General features: G+C 44.8%; 1 protein-coding gene across 4 annotated transcripts in view; it reads right to left on the reverse strand.

Moving 5' to 3' along the window:
* The window catches only part of PPEF1 (protein phosphatase with EF-hand domain 1), a 134,318-nt gene that overhangs the window by 102,957 nt on the left and 10,666 nt on the right, over positions 1-20,695 (reverse strand). Inside the window, exons 1-4 of one of the 4 annotated variants that reach the window (XM_047716628.1) lie at positions 16,935-17,183; positions 16,173-16,416; positions 9,932-10,013; positions 7,482-7,584 (exon numbers count right to left, since the gene is read on the reverse strand). The gene's annotated coding sequence lies outside the window, so the exon portion shown is untranslated. Of the gene's footprint in view, positions 1-7,481; positions 7,585-9,926; positions 10,014-16,172; positions 16,417-16,934; positions 17,184-20,695 lie in introns of those variants that run through there. The other 3 variants (XM_047716629.1, XM_047716631.1, XM_047716630.1) reach the window with 3 other exon arrangements.

Here is a 20,695-nt window from a genome sequence, read left to right on the forward strand (position 1 = left end):
AAACAGAAAAGAAAACAGAAATGTAAGAGCATAGGATTTTCTAATGGAAACACAGGGAATGGGATATGGAGGACCTGATAGAAGTTAACTGTTTGGGCTGTAAGCGCAAAATAATTAAATCTATCCAGGCTTTTAAAAACACAGATTGGAGACAGACTATGACAAAACAACATGTTTGAACAACTCTGCCAAAATTCAAATCAAAGTGAGTTCCTCAACACTATCTCTCAGAATCAGCTGGAGAGCTTGTTTTTATAAAGGAGGCTCCAGGCCTCCCCCCCACCCCACCCCACCCCACCCCCCCACTAGGGTGCCACAATCAGGGGGAAGGGGCCAAGTGCCCTTTTTGTTTGTTGTATTATTTTCTCCCTTTTTTTTTTTTCAGTAAACTCTACGCCCAAAGAGGGCTTGACCTCACGACCTGAGATACAGAGTACAGTGGGCCCTTTTAAAATAAGCTGTCTATGTGTTTCTGAGACAACTTCCCCTCCCAGGTCTATCCTCACACTCACTGGTTGAAACTGCTAAACTGGATTTTAGTATTCTACCTCGTGGCTTTTGGGAGTGATGTTTCCTTTATTTCGTATTGCTCCAAATCAGCCTGATCTAATCTATTTGCATTTCATGATAGGAATAAAGTCAGAGAACAACTGACTTTGGACCCTACCAGGCAGGGTCGTTTCTCCATTAGCAGTACTCTAAAAGCCTCAAAACTATGACTCAACTAAAGAAAGAGAAAAAATAAAATGAGCGAAATATTTGAATTATGGAAATACCATTCAAACAATAACCTTAATAAACAGATATTTTGATCAGAGCTAGACCTGATTCTTTTATGTATGGTATGAATTAACCCTCCTAAATGTTGGGTTATCTCCAAATTTGACAGGCATTTCTATCATATCTTTCTTACCTACATCATGGGTAAAAAATGTTGATAAGGTCAGCTCCAAGGGCACCATAGCCCCTGTAGCATTCCATTCCAGCCCATTCTCCAGGGTCACTACAGGGCCCTTTCATTCACACTCTCAGCATATTTGTGGAGCTAGGTAGTAAATCCACCCGTCATAACATCCTGGGAAATTTTGCTATTTTCATGAAATTAATATACATACATTAACACCTTGACTATCCCAGCCCCCAGAAGAAGAAAATGAAGAAGTGGAGGAGGACAGAAGGAGGGAAAAAAAGGAGGAAATCAGTTGGGCAGGACTTTTAATAACAGAATCACAAAAGTTGAAAGGTGGGAGAGACCTTTAAAATTGCCTAGAAATTAACCACAAAAAAAAAAAAAATGCCTAGAATTTACACAAAGTACAAGGAAGTCAAGCAACTTACCTAAAGTTGTATAGAGAAATTGGTTATCAAACTTTGTTGCCTCTTACCATAGCCAGGGGAGCTTTTAAAACTCCCAGTGCTCAGCCAGCACTGCATTAAGGGAGACTGAGGCCTGGATCCCATCCCCAGAGATTCTGATGTAACTGGTACTGGGTGGGGGGTTGGGCATCAAGATTTTTAAGAACTCCCCAGATGATTCTAACATGTAGCCACATTTGACAGTCTTTAATAGTGACAGTGTTTGAGCAAACCCATGATGACACCTAAGGATCATCACATTTTCCTCTGCAGGCTCTGATGCCATCTGTTTGGAACAGAATTTTTCCAAAGGTCATGTCAGGCTTATAAAGCATGGTTTCTGGCATCTCTTCTTTTCTCATTTTTGAAATCTGGGCAGTATTTACCTATCACCTGCCTTCTCTCTGTACTCAGAAATGTCTTTTTTTTTTTTTTTTTTTAGATTCTATCCATTATTTAGAGACGGGGCCGGGGGAGAGAGAGAGAGAGGAAGGGAGGGGGAGAGGCAGAGGGAGAGAGAATACCAAGCAGACAAGTAGACTGGGGCCGCATCTCATGACCCCGACACCACCACCCAAGGTGAAACCTAGTCAGATGCTCCTGAGCCACCCTGGCATCCCTGTACTCAGCAATTTCTTATAGGTTATCTGTAGCACCTCTGAGAACACATCCACTGGGGTCCTTCATTACCCTTCGAAGTCGTTCACCTCATCCTGGTGACTTTCTCCACGCGCCTAGATCAGTGCTCTCTGACATGAGCACCACCAGACTCACCAGGGGAGGTTATTAAAAAATGAAGACTCTCTGGGCACCTGGGTGGCTCAGTGGGTTAAGCCGCTGCCTTCGGCTCAGGTCATGATCTCGGGGTCCTGGAATCGAGTCCCGCATCGGGTTCTCTGCTCAGCAGGGAGCCTGCTTCCCTCTCCCTCTCTCTGCCTGCCTCTCTGCCTACTTGTGATCTCTATCTGTCAAATAAATAAATAAATAAATAAAATCTTTAAAAAAAAATGACTCTCAGGCTTTACCACCAATACTCAGTCTGGAGGGCCTGGGAATCTGCAATCAGAATGCAGCCTTTCGGGGGACTTGGACACAGGTGCTCCCAGATCGCCGGTGGAGAAACCTTGCTCCCCATATCTCCTTCGGGCTTCACTTTCATCTTTATGCTATTTTCCCACCCTTTTTTGTGAATACAGAAGAGTTGGGCATTGAGTAGGCAACACTGATTTAACAAGAAGTGAGACATGTCAGGGTGCCTGGGTGGCTCAGTGGTGTAAAGCCTCTGCCTTCAGCTCAGGTCATGATCTCAGGGTCCTGAGATCGAGCCCCGCATCGGGCTCTCTGCTCGGCAGGAAGCCTGCTTCCCCCTCTCTCTCTGTCTGCCTCTCTGCCTACTTGTGATCTCTGTCTGTCAAATAAATAAATAAAAATCTTTAAAAAAAGAAAAAAAGAAGTGAGGCATTTCAATCTTTTCTTTTCCAGAAAAAAAATAAAATAAAGCAATATCTCTCCAAAAGCATTTGGTTCTCAGCCACCCCTGAGTTCATTACACAACCAAATTCCATATAAAAAATTCACTAGGAACTAAAAAGGATCAAACTTGAATATATTTCTGTTAGACCGTAAGCTCCATGGGTATCTTTCTTTCTAAATACTCCTTGAATCTCTGGCACCTTCACAGTGCCTTTCACATAGCAGGTGTTTGATAAATGCTAAATGCATTAATGGGGCTTCCTAAGCCAGCGTCCTTCGTTCTCTTTTTAAAGATTTTATTTATTGGGGCACCTGGGTGGCTCAGTGGGTTAAAGCCTCTGCCTTCGGCTCAGGTCATGATCCCAGGGTCCTGGAATCAAGCCCCACATCGGGCTCTCTGCTCCGTGGGGAGCCTGCTTTCCCCTCTCTCTCTGCCTTCCTCTCTGCCTACTTGTGATCTCTGTCAAACAAATAAATAAAATCTTTTAAAAAAATAAAGATTTTATTTATTTATTTGAGAGAGAGAGAGACAGCACGAGTGGGGAACGGGGCGGGGGGTGGTGTCAGGGGCAGATGAAGAAGGAGAAGCAAGTTCCCCACTGAGCAGGGAGTCTGATTCAAGACTCGATCCCAGGACCCTGAGATCATGACAAGAGCCGAAGGCAGACGCTTAACCAACTGAGCCACCCAGGCGCCCTAGCCAGAATCTTTTTAAAAAAATTAATCGCTGGGGCTCCTGGGTGGCTCAGTCGGTTGAGCATCTGACTCTTGATTTCAACTCAGGTCATAATCTCGGGGTTGTGGAGTTGAGCCCTGCGTTGGGCTCCACGCTTGGTGCAGAGTCTGCTGGACAGATTCTTTCTCTCCTTCTCCTTCCCCCTTTGCCCCTACCCCTGCTCATGCTCACTCACTTGTGCACACACACACTCTCTCTCTCTCTCAGATAAATAAATAAATACAATCTTAAAAAAAAATGCTAAAAGCCAGTATTAGTCCATGACTTGGTGCACAGATGCCTACTATTTCATTATACAAAAGCCTTTTATTAAACCAGAAAAAGGGTAGTACTTACAGATTCATTTTTTTTAAGATTTTATTTATTTATTTGACAGAGAGAGATCACAAGTAGACAGAGAGGCAGGCAGAGAGAGAGAGAGAGAGAGAGGGAAGCAGGCTCCCCGCTGAGCAGAGAGCCCGATGCGGGGCTCGATCCCAGGACCCTGAGATCATGACCTGAGCCGAAGGCAGCGGCTTAACCCACTGAGCCACCCAGGCACCCCTATAGATTCATTTTTAAAGAGGATTTTAAAATCACAATGGAGAAAAACTGAGAATTGTTCTAGAATTCTTCCGTTATTAGGAAAAGATTTGCTATTGAAATTTTTACATTATTAAATAAGTATTAAGTTATTCTTCAACTGTTTTTCTCCTTCGGGTAACAGGTAAAACAAACAAACCAAAAGAGCTCATTTTAATGCTCACCAAAACAAGATCCAGGTGAGGCCAGGGGCCACTTACTCCCACACAGAGCCCAAACTACACTGCCATCACCCACTCAAAGCAGAGAGGAAAACAAGTTTGTAAGCAGCATATGTACCTTTGAGGACATCTCCAGCTGGCTGCAAGGCTGATAAAGATGATCGGGGAATTTTCCATTATTGAGACAAATCGAAGCTCCTTGCATTTCCAGCCCTCTGTCAGCATTAGAAAAGCACTTAGTGTGCCAAAGAAGTCTCGGGAGAAATGATACCCTAGGGCCTGAAAGGGGTCCTGTGGCTCGAGAGGTGGAGAGCTTCTTCAGGGTTCGCAAAGACCCAAGACGCCATCCTCAGCGATATGGACACTGAAAAGGTGGCTCTTAGCAAAAAACAGCTTGAAATTTGCCCAGGGAGGCTGCCCTTACCAATATTTATATGTCGAGGATGGTTTTAAAGCACAAACATGAAACAGTGACTCATCATTGGCACTCACTTCTAATCTGAAAAGGTTTCTACGGCTTCTGCTGGAAGGTTTTTACTGTGCGTGGGGGCTGGGGGCCACTGAAGGGCCCAACGGTTTGAGGTCCAGCTCTTTTCATCCTACCCACTTTTCACTTCCCAAGGTGAAAATACATGGAAAGAACAAATGATGGCCCTTGGAGCCAAGCTAAACCTCAGCCATCAAGCACCCTCCAAGTGCCAGCCCTGCCTCCCCAAGAGGTTTTTTGTTCTTCATTTCATTCCAGAGTACAGTCTTATTGAACTCCCACACCCCCGCTCAGCTACCTGGGCCTTGATTCTGCCTCTGGCATTGGAGATGGGGCTTGGGCGGTTTCCTATGCTGAAAACTCAGCCTTTCTCAAAGATGCTGCCTTTTATGAGAAATTCCTCCTCCTGGGGCGCCTGGGTGGCTCAGTGGGTTAAGCCTCTGCCTTCAGCCCAGGTCATGATCTCAGGGTCCTGGGATCGAGTCCCGCATTGGGCTCTCTGCTCGGCAGGAAGCCTGCTTCTCCCTCTCTCTCTGCCTGCCTCTCTGCCTGCTTGTGATCTCTCTCTGTCAAATAAATAAATAAAATCTTTAAAAAAAAAAGAAAAGAAAAGAAAAGAAATTCCTCCTCCAGCTCTGGCCCTGAGGAACCCAAATCCAGGACCCAGTGTCGTTCAGGGGGCAACACATTCCTACCTCCCAAGGTGGGATTTAAGTAGGCCTGTCTAATTCTTCCCCTTTGCACTATGGCGACTTGAGCATGGAGGACAGATGCCTCTTGAGGCTCGCCTTGCTGCGTTCTCTGTGGTAGTCATCAAAACAGGGGTTCTATAGCCTGGTGTCGGTGGCCTAAGGATGACTAAGGGGCACAGAGTGGGGTAGAGGAGTCCCTGGTGGATGGCGCTAGAGAGGCCCGTTCCAACACTCCGTTTCCAGAAGAACATTGTAGCTTTCCTTATTCATACCCTTGTGGCTGGGGTCTTAAATGTGTCTGTGAGACAGACCCGGTGACTCTTGCCGGCTCTCATCAGATGAAAGGCTAAAAAGAAGGAGAAATGCCACTGACCACCAGAAGGCGTCTGAAGGTATCTGTATCTGACAGGATGATCATCAAGAGGCAGCTTGGCCTGGTTCCAGGTTTTCCACAGTGTGTTTGTGGAAGAGTAGTTCTCCGTGCTGTATGACTCTAGGCATGAGGCAAAAAAAGGCCCCACAGTCAAATAAGTTGAGGAGAAGGCGGGTTAAACAGATTTCTTGACGGCAAGATTCCTTAGAGCCTTCAACACGTTACTATGCGTCTCTAATAGGAATCTCTGAGAAAAAAGCCGGAGTGTCTACCATTTCCCAAACAGCCTAGCAGGGGACCCTTTTGAGGTAAAGCATCTCCAGAACATGTGTTGTTCCTAACAGCCTAATGATGGCCCAGTGGGGCCTGGGGTTTAGAAGTCAAAGAAACTGGGGCTATCTGCGGGCTCAAGTCAGTAGAGCTTGCGAGTCTTGATCTCAGGGTGGTGCGTTCCAGCCCCACGCTGGGTGTGGAGCCTACTTACATAAATAAATAAAAATGAATTAGTTAGCTAATTAACATAAATTCCTCTGTACCTCCGTTTTCTCTTAATGGGATAATAGCGCCTACCTTACCGGCTTGTACTGAGGACTACTGAGGAGTTCAGAGGTGCAAAGAACCAGCTTGAACAAAAAGCAATTCTCTTAGCTGAATGAGGGAGGAGGGGCGGTGCACGGGCGGGGGCCCACCATGGTCAAGTGTTGAAATGAGACTGTGTTTGCTCAGATCTCTTCCTTCTGAATGCATGGTCTGGGACCTCCGGAGGCTAAAACCCTGCGAGGTCTACTTCTTCTGGGATAATTGCAGATTCATAAGAAATGAACTCTCTTCCTCAGAGAGCACTAAGATCTGAAAGAACACTATGCCAGTAATAATCATAATAGCTAAAATCACTACTTCTTATTAAGGGACTACTGTTTACCCAGCCCAGTGGTTGCTCTATGTTTCTCTTTCTCCAGCTAGTCTTCACGCAAACTTTTAAGGTGGTTCCATCACTTCCGTGTTATAGATGAAAAACTGAGACTCAGAAATTAAATATGGCACCCCGTGGCACAGCTGACCAGTGGCAGCTCCGAAGACCCGTTCTGGTCAATGGTTAAAGAACAAAAATGTCCACTATAAGGTTGGCTATACCTTGGTCTCAGATACAGTCTGAAGCAGCAAATCACTAAAGAGAATTCTCGAACATTTCAAGGAACTCAGTTTCCCTTTCCTAAAGAGAGACGGAAACCTAGTGATCTTCCAAGATAGCAATAGGCCAAGGGGGCTACGGGAAGATTTCTGAACATGAAGTTGCATCATGGGCTTTGAAGGGTTTCTCCAAGTATCTCTTCCCTCATTTCTAGTTCTCACCCAAGTGATCACAGAGTTTTTCCAAATGTCAAGTTCCTTTGAAATAGGCTGCAACCCTTCAAACAGCAAAGTCATCTGTACCCCTTTTTAAGATGAGGACAGCTGATTTGGAATCAGAATCTCTGAGAAAAACATCGCTCTGAGAAATTGCAAAGCCATAAAATAAACTTTAAGGTGTGCACGTTTCCTATCCCATCACTACACAATCGATATTTCTATGGTAGACTTCTGCTTGCTCAAAATACCTAAGGACAAGCAAGCATATTACCTCTTTCTTCTGCTTGGCTGATGCGGAGGGTTTTCCTCACCCCAGGTGTTTCAAGAGACCCCAGAACAAGGAAAAAAACCTTCTTTATGAGGGATACAGAGGTCTGAAAGGAAAGCAGTACAATTCCAGCTGTCTCTGGAGCACACCCCTGAACACACACGCAAGCAGGCACGCGTGCACATACTCCACATCCCAAGTCCTCCAGCTCTCTGCAGGGAGAACTCTTGCTTAAAGAAATCAAGAAAGAAACACACATGCACACACACAAAGAAATAATTCCAGCGGGCCTTGGGGGCTTTGCCTTTCAGCCTGGAAGAGGGGCCCAGAGTCAACAGATCCGGGAGAGGCCGAGTTGGGCTGGGAGCCCCAGCTGTCTGCCCTGGCCCTGCCGCATTCCCATCAGCTCGGAGATCAAGGGACTCGCTCAAGCAATGGGCTGTGGTCACATGACTGCTTTCAAGGGGCCCCGGGCCTGGACAGGCAGGGCCGGACCCCCAGGCCGCTGTTGGCATAAATAATCTGCCTCGATACAAAACACATGGTGAATTTTTCTAAGTAGGGCAGAAGAGCATTCTGTGGTTCATCCTGGAGGTCCACCGAGGCTGGTTTTTAGGCAACATGGCAGCCACGTGTGTGTGGCTAGGAGAAGGGGTACGCTACACATTCCTCCTTGGGACTCCAAAAGGCCCGAGTGGAAGGGCGCGGCCCTGGGTGCTGTGCTGCCGTGGTATTCCTCCAGCTGTTCCATTAGCTGCATGGTGGGGGACCCATCAGGGGGAGACAGATTCGCCTGCCCCCCGCGGTGGGGAGGAAACTGAGAGTGCGCCCCGTGATCTTGCTGAGTCTGAGAAGGAAGAGGAGGGAGCCGGTACCAGGGCGGGTGCCGCCAGCCTGGGTTCCAACATCTTTCAAGGCCCTCCAGGGTGATCTTGCTCCCGGAGGCTCAAACCCATGGCAGCGGCGCCCACAGCCGTTCTCCTCCCCAGTCCTGCCTGGCTGGCCAGCCGGCGTGTTTTCCCACTTCCTGGCCTTCTGCATTGCAAGCTTGGATTGAAAGAGCTTGGGCCAAAATCATATGCTAACCCCGCCCAGGCAGCTCTCTAGCCCATCCTTTCTGCACTTGAGAGCCACAGGGGATCCAAGGAAGTGGTCGCCTAGCTCGCGATTAAAGCTAACGGAGTCACTTTAAAAAATAACTGGAGGGACGCCTGGGTGGCTCAGTTGGTTAAGCAGCTGCCTTCGGCTCAGGTCATGATCCCAGCGTCCTGGGATCGAGTCCCACATCGGGCTCCTTGCTTGGCAGCGAGCCTGCTTCTCCCTCTGCCTCTGCCTGCCACTCTGTCTGCCTGTGCTCACTCTCGCTTCTCTCTCTATGACAAATAAATAAATAAAATCTTTTAAAAAAAAAAAAATAACTGGAAAGGCAGCTCTGGGCTTCTGTACTCCCATTAGCATATTAAATATGATCAGAGGGCCTCATTAGGAGGCACTACAACCGTACAGGTTTCCATGGCAGACGTTCCAAGACTAGGGCCTGGTGAGGCCGCCATCCACTGTGGAAACGATAGTGTCATTACCCAAGCTCGGAGACAAATAGTGGACAATGTCGCTCTGTGGCTGTTTCTGGCCAAATGCCTGTTCAGTCCACAGTGGTTAAATGATGGCTATGTCTAGATTTGGTTGTTCAAATGTCACCTCCTCTGTGTGAAGCTTTTCTTAAAGCGCCAAAGAGGAGTTAGGCGCTCTATGCCCTGGCTCTCAAAGCCACGTGTGTGTCCAATTATAGAGCTTTTGCAAAGTGCTCTGTAATTTGTCCTCTTACATGTGAAATGTAGAGGAAATTTTCACTCTTATATGTGAAAGGACAGGGTCCGTTTCATTCCTCTTGGCAATCCTAGTACCAAATGCATTAAAGGTACTTACCAAATACTTGTTTCATCACAGAAAGAAAGGAAAGGAGGGAAAGAACTTGTGACTTAGGTGGTTATTTTAATGGTCGACCTCTGGACCATGAATTGCATGAGCCGTGCCCTTTATGTGATAGATCTAAAACTTAGAATTTGCTTAAATGAAGAGTTTCACCATATTTTTCCATTGTAGGAAGAATGTTGGAATGTGACTTTGAGTGCTACCAAGAGTCTTAGACCCAGCCTCCAATTGCTGAATAAACCAGCAGTGATGGATGTGAATAAATCATAGTAACGATAACGTTCACTGAGCACGTACTACGTTCTAGGCACTTGTTAGTCTTACATGTATTAATCTCATTTCATCCACACACCATCCTATAAGGCATATACTATTATTGTCTTCCCTATTTACACTTTAGGACCTAGAGCCCAAAGTCAAACAGCAAATGAGTGGCAAAGCTGGGATCCGAACCCAGGCACTTTGACTCTCAAACCCTTACTTCTGATCCTTACACTACACTGCCTCGGTCAGCACCTTACGTGTTTGCAAAATGACGATCCCAGCCTCTTCTCAGATGCTGTCCGACTTCCCTCCAGCTGAACAGGGAGGTGTTCTCCCAGGCTGAAAACAGAAAAAATAATTGGCAAAGTAACGTTCGCGGTTTTAAATTCACTAGTTAATAGACTCATGCCCCCAAACAGTCAAGGTCAATGTCTCTCTGGGTGGGCATATCATCGTATGAAAACAGCCCCCAGCAAAGGTTGGAAAAGGCCGCAGCAATACCAAATCATCCTGAATTAAGATGGCTTGTGCTCTTCAATTTGACACAGTGCCACACGACCCTCTGAGCTCCCCTATGTGACAGGCGCTGCTGAAGGACAGGGACATAAAGGGGGAACCAAATGGATGTGATTAGTGGGGCAGACACCTAGGCAAATAAGAAAATAAAATCACAAATTAAAATCTTTCTCTCCTGTTGGAATATAAACTCCAAGTACCTAAAACAGTGCCAGGCATGTAATAGATATTTATTATGCAAGTAAATACGAGCAGTATGGTATGATAAGATCTCTAACAGGACAGGGATGGGGCACAGAGAAAGGGTTTTCTAAATGAGATGCTGCTGGAGTGCCTGCCCGGCTCAGTCGGCAGAGCAGAGCGGGGTAACTCTTGATCTCAGGGCTGTGAGGGCAAGCCCCCTGTTAGGCATAAAGCTTGGTTAAAGAAAAAGGAAAGGAAAAGAAAAGAAGTGAGGCCCAGCCCGAGAGCTGATGACTGAGCAGCCAGAAGTTAGAAGTTAACCAAGGAGAAAAGAGGTGAGCGGAGGGGGGTGTTCTTGCAGATGGCGCGCATCTCACAGTGTGTAACAAGGATGTGAAACGGGAGAGGCAAGACCAAAATCAGAAAGCACTGAGTTCCTGATTATGATAGTGTGGGTCGCTGTACACGTGGGCGGAGGAACGTGCTCCTCTGCTAGGACTGAGCCCCGCCCCTGCAGGCTGGACTTACTCTTTCTTGGCTGCCTCGGCTGTCCTCTCTCCTGCCCTTCTCACTTCCCCATTTCCCTACTGGGTTTGACTTCACCCTCCTTGCTCTCAAATGCTTTTCTCAGGGTCTGCATCTCAGGCAACCCAGATCAGGACCCTGGTTTAGTCTATGGTGGGAGCAAGCTACAGAAAGAGAGAGGGGAATGGAGAGGCTGGTTACCTCACTAGGGACAGACTGGGCATTGCGGCAGACCTCTCCTGTGCCACAAGCGTCCTGGAGTTGGCCACAGTTCCATCTTCTGGCAAGGAAAGGTAATTCGAAGGGGCAGCTCCTATTGATCATAACACACACCGGGGAATATGCTAGACTCTAGACAGAGCAGCTGGATTCGGGAAGAGACTGAGAAAAGAAACAATGTGGGCTGATCTATTTGGTGGTGAGTACTTAAGGTTTCTGTCCACTCCTGACCCCTGATACCTTATGCCCAATAGCACCCCTTTGGATAATAGAAAGCAAAATATTAGAACTCATATGTTCATCTATTTTTAAATTCTTCTTGAACTTCCTATTTTCATGTATGTTTGATAGTGTAAACAATATATGAGTTCAGTAGTATTTGTTACAAATACATTAATATACTCATGTTAGGGGTCCATTCTCAAAAAGCTTGTACTGTGACAGGTTCACAATCCAAAACATTCATGGAATCTTGATTTAAAGAGCCTACTTCCTTGTAAAGACAGGGAAAGAATACCAAGTAATTTTATGTTTCAATAAAGAGAAAGGATCAAGCATATTTCCAGGGATGAATTCTGGGTATTGAAAAGCCACATTAAGTAAGAGAGAAGAGAGGCCAGATTTAGCAAGTCATTAGAAAGCCATTAAAAGAAATTAAAAGTGGGTTATAATTCACTATCAAGGGAAAGAAATTCATAAAGGCCAGTGCTGGCCAGATGTATCTGTTGGGGTCTCCTGGTCAGCAGCCATAATGACAGGCTGAAACAGCTGTCATTATGTGTTGAAGTTTACAAGGTCGCTTTGAAGAGGCTACAAAGTTGAGCTCTCCATGGTTGTGATTTAATAAACAGAAGATTGGCGGGTATGAGAATTTAAATTTTGACCACTGCTTAATCTAAGCCTAGCTTGGTCCTAGATGGCTCAAGTTAAAAACAACAAACTCCTAAAATTAACCCCGAAGCTTCAGAAATCAAATCAAAAAGCTTCAGAGAGAGTCACCTAAAGGCAGTCTACCCACTCCACCTGCCTCTCCCGTAGAACAAAGCTATAAAACGCCGGGACAGGATCCATGGAGCAGCCATCTGAAGACTGTGGCAGGCAGACCCAAGATGGCTCCCAACAGTCCCTGCGTCCTGGTATTCATGTTCCAGTGTAATCCCCTCCCCTTCAGTGTAAGGCTGGACCTAGTTAGCAACAGATTTCTAATCAATAAAATACGGCAAATGTGCTGGGCTATTGCTTCTGTGACTCAGTTATAAAAAACTGTGACTTTCTGTCTTGCTAGCAGACTCTATTACCCTCACAGGTTGTGTGCTTTTGATAAAGTAAGCTGCCATGTTGGAGAGGCCTACGTGGCTGAGGACTGAAGGAAGTTTCTGGCCAAAAGCCAGCAAGGAACAGAAGTCCTCGGTCCAACAGACCTCAAGGAACTGAATGCTGCCAACAAGCACTTGAGATTGGAAGTGGATCCTTCTCCAGCTAAGCCTTCCTGTGACTGTAGCCGACACGTTGACTACAACAGCTTGTGAGGACCCAGGTAAGCCATGCCTGGACTCCTAACCCACAGAAGCTGTGAGATCATAAACGTGCATTTTTAAGCTTTAAGGTTTTTGGTAACTTGTATGTAGCAATGAATAAGTAACACAAGGACTCTGAAAAGTAAGTAGCAGAAGGAAGACTGAGGAAGAAGATCAGAGTTTGAAGTACCACAAGAGTGGTGGTGAGTTGGCCGTCTTCTTCCCTCCAGTTCCCCTCACCTGGATTTGAGGAGCAAAAGTTCAAATCAAAGCCACAATGAGAAAACCCAGTATGCCTATTAGGACAGTTAAAAACAATCCAGTCGTACCCAGCACTGGTTAGGATGGGGAGTGACTCAGACTGTCATGCTTTGCTGATGAGAATGCAAAATGGTACATTTACTTTGAAAAATAGTTCAGTAGTTTCTTGTAAAGTGGAATATACATTTTACCGTATGACACCACAATCCTAGCCCTGGGTATTTACTCTAGAGGAAGCTTATATTCACACAAAAGCCTATACACAAGTTCGTAGGGTCAAACATGGCAAACACCCAGATGTCCTTTGGCGAGTGAATGGATGCGCGACTGTGGGACCTCTATACAGTGGAATACTACTTAAGAAGAAAAAGGAATAAATTATTGATACCTATAACCTGGATGAATCTCAAAGGCATTATGTTGAGTAAAAGAACCCGGTTTAAAAGGTCACATACATTTCTATGACATTCTTGGGAGATAACACCACAGGGATGGAGAACCACTCAGTAGTTGTCAGGGTTTATGGGGGCGGGGGTGTGACTACAAGCAGAAAGCAAGAACAAGGTTTGGGGCAATGTTCTGTATCCTAACCTATCCACGTGTCCATATTTACTGTACACGAATTTTAAAATAAAAAGCTTCAGAGCTGGCTCTGGTTTAGGGCCTTGGGGTCTGCAAGATATGAAAGTCCCCACGGGTTGACTTTGCCAAGGGCCTCCCCAAATCCCAGCCAGAAGCAGCACCTTCTACTGCAAACTACGAGCACTAAGGAAAACACTGGCCCTTCCCTCTGACTTCACCTTTGGCTCTCTATCCATGGGCAAAACTCACAAAGCAGAGATCCGAGTCAGAAAACGTACCCCAACCATTCTTTATTCAACAAGTACTTACTAAGCGTGTTTTAGCTACAAGTCAGGGATGCAACAATGAATACATTCTGATCCATCTCCCTTCCAGGTACACAGTTGAACGAGGGATTCGGGTCTGCCCACAAGTAGTTTCAAGAGAGGAGGTGTAGGTACAGAGATAGGCCCACGTACTACTGGAGTCTAGAAGGATAGTCATTCTGCAGGTTAAGTGAGGAGGCAGTTCATAGAACATGAAAGATGGGAAAGGCACTCCAGGGAGCGTGGGAGCATGTGATATTTCAGTAATGTTTCCTGAGACTGGGGGGCTGGGGGGTATATAGAGCAGAGGATGGGGGTAGGTTGGGGCAGCTGTGGTCATTCTTAGAAACCATGACTAAGAATTCAGACCCTAACTCATCAGTCAGGGCTTACAATTTCAAGTGCTCTCATGGACTGGGGCAGGTAAGATACATGAATAAAGCAGCCTAGGCGGAAGCGACAGGACATTCTAGAGAGCTTTTACCTAAATGAGGCAGCTGCTACTTAGTGGTTGCTCCCTCTTAGGCTGCCAGACAGAAATCCTGGCCCAGGGTTGCCTAATGTAATTTTTCAAGAGAAGCTGAACATATTTTTTTTTAAAGATTTTATTTATTTATTTGACAGAGAGAGATCACAAGTAGACAGAGAGGCAAGCAGAGAGAGAGAGAGAGAGAGAGGGAAGCAGGCTCCCTGCTGAGCAGAGAGCCTGATGCGGGACTTGATCCCAGGACCCTGAGATCATGACCTGAGCCGAAGGCAGCAGCTTAACCCACTGAGCCACCCAGGCGCCCTGAACATATTTTTATGTGAAATCTCCCTACTTTTTTTTTTTTTAAGATTTTATTTATTTATTTGACAGACAGAGATCACAAGTAGGCAGAGAGGCAGGCAGAGAGAGAGAGAGAGAGAGGAGGAAGCAGGCTCCCCGCTGAGCAGAGAGCCTGATGCGGGACTTGATCCCAGGACCCTGGGATCATGACCTGAGCCGAAGGCAGAGGCTTTAACCCACTGAGCCACCCAGGCGCCCCAAATCTCCCTACTTTTAAATACCAGTATATTTCTGCAAATTTCAGATACCATCGATGATAGGTACATCATTATTTTACATACTGATAAGAAAGAAAAAAGCTACCCATCAAACCGTTACGCTCCATCGATTTTAAGACTCATTCCAATCTCAGAGGTACTAAAAATGTGAAAAACATGGACATCTTAGAATCCATGAAACGCAGTCATTCTTTTTTTTCTCAAAACACCACAGAGGTTCCACGGAATCCATGCAGTATGAGCCTGCCAGAGGGCGAACTTGATTTTTCGTTTTCTTTCTTTCTTTCTTGCTTGCTTGCTTGCTTTTCTTTCTTTGTTTCTTTCTTAAGATTTTATTTATTTCTTTGACAGAGAGACACAGCGAGAGAGGGAACACAAACACGGGGAGCGGGAGAGGGAGAAACAGGCTTCCTGCTGAGTGGGGAGCCTGATGCAAAACTCGACCCACAGACCCCAAGATCATGACCTAACCCAAAGGCAGACAATCAATGACCGAGCCACTCAGGGGCCCACGAACTTGATTTCTAAGTGAAGGGAAGCCTGAGGGTGATCTGATTAGATTCAAACTTGAGGAATATCACTCTGAGGGTCCGATGATAAGGAACTGGGGGAAAGCCAGCCCTAGGAAGACCAACAAGGAAGCCCTGGCAACAATCCAGGAGATGAGAAGGGCTGGATTAAAGTAAGGGTTGGGGGGAGGCGGTGGGGGTGAAGAGGAGGGGCCTGATGTGAAAGCCTTTCCGGTAATAAATCCGTCAGGTCCCAGACTGAGTATAGGCAGGGACGGAGGCTTCTAGTTTGAAATAATAGATGTGATGGGTTAATCACTTCAATATTTACTGGGTGTCCACCATATGCCAGGCATGACGCTGAGCGCTGGGTGTACCATGGTGGACAACACAGACACCATCCCTGCCCTCTTGTCATACACAGTCTGGTGGGCAATGCCATTAACCATGGTATTAGTGGGTAGAACACGAAAGGGAGATGGAGAAAAATAACGAGTTCACACGTCCCATCGGCAGCAGAAGCCTGAGTGTAGAGCCCAGGAAATAAATCAATCTATAGATTCTCATTAAGAGGTCACCAGGTTATGGATAACAACTGAAGCGGTTGGGAGAAGATGAAACAGCCATGGAGAGCCCGGAGAGAAAGAAGGCAAGAGGGGTGAAAACAGAAGCCTGAAGAATTGAGACATTTAAAGGAAAAGAGGAGGAGGAAGGAACAAAGGAGACCAAAAAAGCAACAATCTGGAAAGGAAGAGGCCCGGGAGAGAGGGAGACAGGTATTCTCACGTAATCCAATATACTTGCATCTATAATTACCGCATAGAAGTAATTTACCTTGGCAATGTACGATTCAGATTTTTCAGAGTTACGGGTGTTTTGCATGAATGCCAAATAGGCTTATCAGAACTGCTTCTTATTTAGAGAGTTGTGATATTTTTAAATATTGCCACAATCTGTTCCTTTAGCTTGTATGTGCTTGCGTTTTGCATGTATCACAGTTTGACATCTAGCATGAGTCAATGGCAGAGTAATGGTAATTTCTTACTTCTTCTTATTTTCTTTCTGCAGGAGCTATAATCTGCCATTCCAAGACAAAAATAAAATGAAAATATACATTTATGCAACTGCCTTTCATATCAAGGCACTGGGAATTGGGCAAAATTGATCTAGGCACACAGTGGAGTCCCTTTGTACGATCACCGAGAGGTCCTTGGCCTAGAGCTCTGTCCTGGTGAGCCTGTGATGTGGTAAGACCCTCTGGTCCTCTGGAATTACCCAGGAAAGTCCTTCATTTTGTAGGAGAGGACACAAGGCCCAGAGAAGATAGGTGGCCTCCCCAACATTATGGTCTTATGATTTGGTGGCCAATACTCCTTCTACATCAGGGTGACCCAATTCTACCCTATAAAAATCGCCCAAATATAAATTATAGTAAAATATGTAAAATACATATTAAAGAATGATAAACTCCATACACAAAACTCCATACATAGAGTCTACCAGAGTTGGCTAAACAGAGGAAGAAGGCTAACTTTTAGTCATATGGTTCCATACCCAGATTTCATCCAACTCATCTGCTCCGTTAAGCGTTCTTACCCTTCTAAGTTTTATCAGTTCTGCACAGGTTCAAGGAAAATAGACTCCTAGATCTTCACTTTGTTGGTTGCTGAATCTTTCAGCCTGACCTGCAGGCTCAGGACACTATCCATTGTCACACTTATAAGTCTTACTTAAAGAGAATTCCTCAGCTTCATCTAGAATTTTCCAGAGGTAAATTCTAGAATGATTCTTTAATAGGTTGCCTTGGCAACCGCACAATGTCAGAGGCAAATATGACAGTCCTGCCAACAGAATGTGAACAACACAAGCTGGATGAGAGGACCACTTCCTGTGTATTGGAAAGACAGGTTCCAGGTTCTTCAAGCTTTCTTTCTGCCACCATTTGCTTCCCTGTCAACCATTTCTGCATCACAAACACAGAAAACAAAGCAGAGTTGGTTTCTTGGAGGAACACTGAAACTACTAGCTAAAACAAGACCTGGGAAAGATCCATGACTTTCTGTTCAAAACCTTGCTGCTATTGCCTGAGAGGATTAAGTGCTCATTGTGAAGCCTTTAGAAAAGTTTTCAGAGAATCTTCTTTAAGAGCACTTATTCTTGTCTTGGTTTCATTCATATACTCAGTCAACAAACATTTGTTGAGCACCCATGGTGTGCCAGGCACTATTCTAGACCCTGGAGATATACCAGAACTGACGAAGTCCCTTCCCTCATGAAGTTTATAGCCTAGTGGGGGAAGTAAACATTAATTAAATACTCATAAAGGTAAATGTGAAATTGCAAAGGAGAAGTACATGTATTATGAGAATGAGTCAGGAGGTCAAGCCAATAATTGCTTATCAAAGAAAATAAGCTTTGAACTGACATCTAAAAGACAAATATTGATTAAGTAAAGGTGTTGATGGGGGAAGGAGTCAAGCATACACTTGAGTTAAGATTTTAAGTTTACTAAAGCTGAAGTAAGTATTTTTACCAATATTGCAGAGACTATGAGATCTGTGAGTCTCGTTTATATAAAACTCTCTAAAACAGTGCTTCTCAAATTTTAATGTACTTATAAATCACCTAGGGATCTTGTTAAAACACAGATTCCTGGGCCTGGCCCCTAGAAGTTCTGGTTCAATAGGTTTGGAGTGGGGATCATGAATTTATGTTTCTAATAAACTCCCAAGTGATAGTGAAACCTGCTTTGAGTGGCACTGCTCTATAACATAGTATGATTTTTACGTGTTTAAATCTCTATTTCTTTGGCAACCCACTCTTCCATAACTTTTAAAGTCAAACTACATTCTACAATGTTCTTGGGATTTTTATGGTCAATTTGGTAAGAACAAAAAAAGCGTTGTGATGTATAAATAAAATAATGCCATAAGCTAAAGATCTCAAATATTGGGAAAGAATGAGAGAAATAAAAATTATAAACAAACTGGGGTGTTGGTAATGTTGTGAAATTTCACGGATTTACCTGAGTGAGGTGGATTGTTATTCTTACTTAGAGAAAAGTCTGATTTACAAAGTAGTTTTAAGGAAACGTCATATAAATTAACCTAATGTAACTGAGGATAAGAAACTTCTCTATGTGTAATGACTCTTTAACAGGTTCACTTTCTTTTTTTTTTTTTAAAGATTTATTTATTTATTTATTTATTTGAGAGTCAGAAATTACAAGTAGTCAGAGAGGCAAGCAGAGAGAGAGGAGGAAGCAGGTTCTCCACTGAGCAGAGAGCCCAATGTGGGGCTCGATCCCAGGACCCTGAGACCATGACCTGAGCTGAAGGCAGAGGCTTTAACCCACTGAGCCACCCAGGCGCCCCTCACTTTCATTTTTTAACGAAGCTCTGGATGTCATATCACATGAGGTGAGAAGAACCTTTGCAGGGATCAAAGGCAGGCCACCCCAAAATGTGCCACTTTGGCACACAGATTACTTCCAGCCAGAAACAATCAAGGCCCCAAAAGACACATGAAGAAACCACAACCTTCCCCTTAACTGCGTAAAGGAATTTAGACAGAGGACCTGCTCCAGGAAGACAGCTGTCGCCATAGCTAACTATATCATGATATGAACTAGGTATGGCAGACATGAAGGAACCTAGCAAGACCGGTTTGATCAAATTCCTTTCTATGTCCCATTATTTCTGAGTGGCCCAGCAAACATTTGTTTATCCAACATTTACTCTTTTTTCATCTTCCTGTGAATTGCTTCCCTTCCCTTTGAAGTTCCAGACTCCTACCCCCTTCTCCTTTGTACAGGATGACACATGGCCCTCATCATTGCCTATCTTTGGGATCTCATGTCTGTGTGGATTTCCTGCACGTACATAATTAAGTTTTATTTTCTCCCGTTAATCTGCTTCATGTCAGTTCAATTCTTAGACCAGCAGCAAGAACTTTGAAGAGTATAAAAAGATTTTTTTCCTCCCCAACTCCGCCCTTTTAGGTCTGTTTCTTACTACCAACCATAATTACTTCTGATATGCCACGTTCCTGCTGGTGTGGCTATGTGAAAACGACACTATGAAAACAAGTTGATGAGAGACCCAAGATTTCTAAGTGTTGTTTTTCCTGAGAAGGTTGTGAAATATAGGATCTAGAACTAACTATTATCATTTTCTAAAAATCAAAAATGAAGTTTTCTGTGCACGGAAGAGGAGGATTACAAAAGGGAACAGGGAGTAAGTTCTTGTTATTTCATAAAAATATCAGTGCTGCCACTTAACAGCTGTGTGTGAACTTGAGAAAATTACATTACCTCTCTGGGCCTGTTTCTTAGAAAACCAAGATATGGAAGAAGGGAAGGGAAGGGATGGGAAGGGAAAAGGAAAGTAAAAAAGAAACAGAAAAAACTGGGATAGTAATATCCACCATGCTGGATTAAAGTAAAGAATAAATGAGTTAATATAAAACATGGTAGCCTAGTTAGTTGCCTTACCAATATCCATTCTCCCTTTCTTCCTTACAAGTAAAATCTCAATTTTGTTCTAGGCGGCTATGGGCTTAGCCAACAAAATTTGATTTGCTAGGTTCCCTTGCAGTTAGGGTGGTCATGTGACACAGTTCTGGATAATAAAATATAAGCAGAAATCTACTGGCTGAAGCTCCCAGGAAAGCTATTTTCCTGATTTAAAAAGAAAAAAAAGAAAAAAAAAAGACAAGACTCAGCTGACGTGAACCCGTTCCTCTTTGCCCTTCCCCCATTCTGTGCCAGTGGGACACAAAGTCTGGAGGAGGAGCAGCCTTCTTGTGAGCATTAGGATGCCAGCCTCCCGCTGAGAATGATAATGCAGAAAGGTTGAAAGAGGAGCCTGAGATATGAGTAATAATGTGAAGTTGCTTCTCTTGTGACTTCATAGCACATGGGATAAAAACCAACACCTCTGTGTTAAGTCCTTGCTATTTGGCTTACCTTATTACCTGCAGCCAAACACATTCTCTAACCAGTATACCTATAAAGCAGTTTGAGTAGTGCCTACCTCGTCATCAGCATTCAATCAATGTTAGCTGTTGTTACTCTTACAACTTGCACAGCATTCTGTTCCCTAACCAGATGGTTAGCAAGTATTCCCCTCACTTCCTTGCAATAGTACCCCAATTTTCATTTTTGAAATCAACTCTCTCCCTATTCTCAGCCCTGTGGTTTCCATGGGACTGACATCACCCTGACTGTAAGTACAGGCCCTGGGGGCGCCTGGGGGGCTCAGTTAAACATCTGCCTTGGGCTCAGGTCATGATCCCAGGGTCCTGGGATCGAGCCCCACATCAGGCTCCCTGCTTAGTGGGGAGTCTGCTTGTCCCTC

The sequence above is a fragment of the Lutra lutra genome, chromosome X, assembly GCF_902655055.1.
Source record: "Lutra lutra chromosome X, mLutLut1.2, whole genome shotgun sequence".
Taxonomy (NCBI): Eukaryota; Metazoa; Chordata; class Mammalia; order Carnivora; family Mustelidae; genus Lutra; species Lutra lutra.